Here is a 4,568-nt window from a genome sequence, read left to right as displayed (position 1 = left end):
AATTTCATTTAGATCCCATCGGCTAGTTCTCATTCTATCTCAGATGTACAAAATTGTATCGAATTCGTCGCGCTCGAAGAGTATGGACTAAGTTTCATCCATATCTTTAACATACGAGCTCTATTATCGATGTTCTTTATATCCATGCGTTGGTATTTACGAGTAATACAAATTTCATTTAGACCCCGTCGGCTAATTCTCATTCTATCTCAGATTTACAAAACTGTATCGAATTCGCCGCGCTCGAAGAGTAGGGACTAAGTTTTATCGATATCTTTCGCATACGAGCTCCGTTTTTGTCTGTCGTTTTATCATTGAGCTCCTATTAGTGAGATCTTCATTTCTCATTTAGGTTGCGTCGGCCAAAAATCGATCGATCTAAAATTCGAAATTTCGGGTTGTGTACTGTTATGCCAAGTCTTAGAAAAATCATAACTTCCTCATACGAAGTCATATTTGAGCGTTCTTTTTATGAACACTCTCGGTTTAACGTATACTACAACATTCTTTTAGATCGTTAAGGCTAAAAATTAATTTATCGAAAATTCACTTTTTACGTTACGCGGTGTCGTGCCGGTTTAGCCGTAAAACTTCGACAGGTCATAACTTTTTTGTTATAACTCGGATTTCGACGTTCTTTATATGTACAGAACCCTTATGACATATATACTATAAACTGGTTAATATTATTTATTCTAAATAATCTTCTATCGAAAAGTCATTTTTGACGCTTATTGTCTCAAAATTGACAAACCCGTATCTGCGGGCCTTACATTATAGCTTGGCTTTTAGTTACAAAGTCTAGTATGTGTCGTTCCTATATGTGCAAACTAATTTTATTCAAATCTAGATCTATCTCAAATTTTGACGGTTGTCACAATTTTGGTAATATTGTTGCGTATTTACTGATTTGAACTCGTATTTGGGGCTATTTACTATAGTTAGGGTTCCGATTTTTGGCAAAAATTGACTTAATTTTAGTGTTTAGACTTATATTTTTGCTTCAAATTATTCGATTACATGCCCTAAACAAACCCCTGACTTGATTACAGTTGAATATGGCTTGATTTTGGTTCGAATTTACACAGATTACTCGACAAGTTCGTCGACCACGACGACTCGTCGTGTTCTTTGTCGTGTCAGTAATTTTTGACTTTATTCGGTTTGTTTTTGATTTCTAATCTTTAATATTGTTGCTTGGTTTGTTGTTTTTGTTTCTTTTGCAGATTATGGACAGCCGATCAAGGAGGAACCAACTCGGGAGTTGCCTCGACTTCTCGTGGTACACTTTCACTCGAGTCGTGAGTCCAAGAGTGCTTGCACAATGGAACAGAATGCTCGAGTGGATGAAACAATGCAAAGTTCATGTACCAGCTGTAGTTGATTGGGGTGGATAGATCGATTCAGACTGTTAGAGGCTATCGGGCCGTTTATGGTTCAAACTTTGGATGGAGTTCAAGGAAGGTTGATGTGTGTGGCATGGAGGTGTTTTTTTCATATCCAATAAATTGTCTACACAGAGATGGTAATTGAATTTTTTTTGCCACGGTTGCATTTAGAAGGCAAATTGGAGCACTTGAGTAAGGAAATCTTACCTTTTGTTTTGTAGGGGAAAGGTACGAGCTTAGCCTAGCTGAGTTTGCAATGCAGACGGAAATTTATCTCTCCCTCAAAGTCCATACTGAATCCTATCTTGAGTTTATCACAAGTTGCATCCGAACCACAGAAGATTTCAAAGATGATACGTATTGGCCAACAATCGCTAATGGTGTGTACAACAAGGGGACCACACAAGAGAGCAACATCCGGTCACCCATCCACCGCCTCTTGCATAGATGATATCTGTATATTTAGCTATATATCTAATATAGATTTTTATTATTTATTAGCTAATTATTTGCATATTATGGACAAATGGTACTTAATAGTGTTTAAATTGTATTTTCAGTCTAAAAGATATGCTCGGAAGCAAAAAAGGAAGCAGGAGAGGCGATCGGAAGCTCGGGAACTAAAGAGAGAAGAAAAGAGCCAAATTCTAAAGCTACTCGTCGAGTAGGGACGTCTACTCGACGAGTACCCACGAAGGTTCGCGTAGCAATATGTAAAGTCCTTGACGTATACTGATTCCACAAAGGGGACTCGAGAAGTCGGTTAGCTACTCGACGAGTAGCCTCTGTTAGGTGAAATCTATAAATAGAAGTCACAATCCCGAATTGAGGGGTTCTCTGGAAAACCCTTGAAGGCGAAGCTGCAATTGAGGTACTGCTGGAACCCTAGAAACTCAAAGATCAAGTCTAAGCATTCGATTTTGGGAAGATTAAAGGCAATTCAAGTGTATTCTTACTTAAACCTTTGATTGAATCATGTTTAAACTTATGAATTTCGTTTTTAAGTCTATTGTTACCGTAATTATGAACTAAAACGTTTGTCTTCTGTTTAAGGTAGATGATTTTGTGAACATGGATTGATTTTATGGTTAGGATTAATTTAATTTGGTGATATTGTTTTGTTAAGCTTGTTAAATAACCTTATGCATTAACCATGGCTATTTTATGTTAATTGACAAGTAATTAAGCTACATGAACATCTCTTAATTGCTTACCTCATGTGATTTATGTGACAACATTGTTATGTTCCCAGTAATAGCGAATGTGAAACTAGGATTAATTAGATAATAGGTAAATTAATGTGTGAGCTTGTGTGATAAACCATTAACAAGAGGTTAAGTGAATTATTAATTTAACTAACCACTACAAGTCTTACTTAATCCGAATTAATAAACTAGGAAATTTATTAATTTAGAAAACTGGCCATTGCATGAATTAATCTGTTTTCTAAGGATTAGTAATAGCGAAATGAACCTAAGCATCTTAATCGGTAGCCAACGAAAAGTTAATCCGACACATTTACCATAAAATCAACCATAGGATCAAATGATTCAAACTTAAACAGAAGTCTATTTTATTATTGAATTTAGTTGAGTTTTACTTGTCTTAGTTGTTAGTTGCTTAGTTAAGTGTTTGTTAAGTTTTAGTTAAGTTTCTAGTCTTGCAAAACTAGAAAAAACCTTACTTTTTACTTGTTTTTTGATAATATTAGTAATTAGGTTAATTTTCGTTCCCTGAGTTTGATACCCTACTTATTTAACTATACCACAATTGATAGGTCCACTGTCTTTGTGTGCCTAATTCATATTTAAAGAGTAGGATAAAACTTAGTTTGTTTCACACACATCAAGTTTTTGGCGCCGTTGCCGGGGTACGGTTCAAAAATTAATTCTAATTTCTAGTATTATAGACCCTTTGTGTGAGATCTATCTTGCACAAAGTTACTGCTTTAGTAATTTAGTTATTAGGATAAGTTTTAAGTTTTTCTGTTTTTAGAGTTTTTGTTTAATTTTTGTTCTGTTTTAGCCTTGAACTCGCCGAGTGCAGTCGAAGCTACTCGACGAATCCATCGCTGAATACATAGTTTCGTTTTTAGTTTATTTTTGTTCTTTTTATGCGTGTTTTTTGTTTTGTTTGCAGTTCATTTATGACCAGAGGAGGAGGTACACCTTTGATTCTACCACTTGAAGACCCAAAAGCAACTTTGAAGAAAAACAAAGGCAAAACCTTAGGAGAAACCGCAACATCGAAGAATTCGCCTTTAAAGAATCTCAAGTCTGTTTTTTAGTAAGAAAAAGGGCAAGAAAGAGGGGGAATCCAACATCTCTTCAGTAGTAGACGAAGACCCGAAGAAGGAAGATACCAAGAACGAATCCGAAAGGGAAGAAACCGAATCCGAAGAAGGACGCAATTTAGAAGGCGAACTAGCTAACCCCATGGATAACATTGAAGAAGTTACCATGGGAGAATGGAAGATAAGAATATGTGATGATATCAACCCAGGACCTGTGCAACTCGCAATTCCTGCAACTGCCACTTTTGAACTTAAAGGCCACATACTTTCTCAACTTAATGAGATCCCATTCTACAGGAAGGATCATGAAGACGCATACAAGCATCTAGATGAGGTCAACGATATAGCCGACTACTTCAATGTCCCTAATGTGGGATGCAACACCGTCTTGCTTCGTATGCTACTGATCACGTTCAAGGGAGCCGCGAAAGATTGGCTAAAATCACTCCCTCCCGGATCCATCACCACTTGGGCCAAGATGAAAGAGGAATTTATTGACCAATTTTCCCTCCCTCAAAAATAGCCAAGTTGAAGAAGGCCATAGCAAACTTTGAGCAACAAGCTGGAGAGTCACTATATGAGGCATGGGAAAGGTACAAAGGCTTACTAAGGAACTGCCCACATCATGATCTAAATAGTCAACAAGAAGTCTCCATTTTCTATGATGGAGTAAATGTAACAACTAGTCAGCTCCTTGATTCACAAGGACCTCTCACAAAGAAAGCACCCCCAGTGATAAAGGAGCTGATTGAAGAATTCTCTAAGAACACTAGAGAATATCATAACCCAAGGAATGAACCAAGTCGAGGGGTGCTGAACTCAGTTAATGATAACATGGCAGAAATGATGGCTAAGTTAGAGAATTTAGACCGAAGAATGACTAAGAT

General features: G+C 36.8%; 1 non-coding gene across 1 annotated transcript; it reads right to left on the bottom strand.

The window, feature by feature from the left end:
* Positions 1 to 4,206: 4,206 nt before the first annotated feature.
* Positions 4,207 to 4,313, bottom strand: LOC145096396 (small nucleolar RNA R71). The gene has a single exon (XR_013703804.1). It is a non-coding gene; the product is annotated as a small nucleolar RNA R71 (small nucleolar RNA).
* Between the last annotated feature and the right edge of the window lie 255 nt (positions 4,314 to 4,568).

Source organism: Lactuca serriola, chromosome 3 (assembly GCF_051521515.1).
Source record: "Lactuca serriola cultivar US96UC23 chromosome 3, Lser_US96UC23_V15, whole genome shotgun sequence".
NCBI lineage: Eukaryota > Viridiplantae > Streptophyta > Magnoliopsida > Asterales > Asteraceae > Lactuca > Lactuca serriola.
This window is presented reverse-complemented; position numbering and strand designations above follow the sequence as displayed.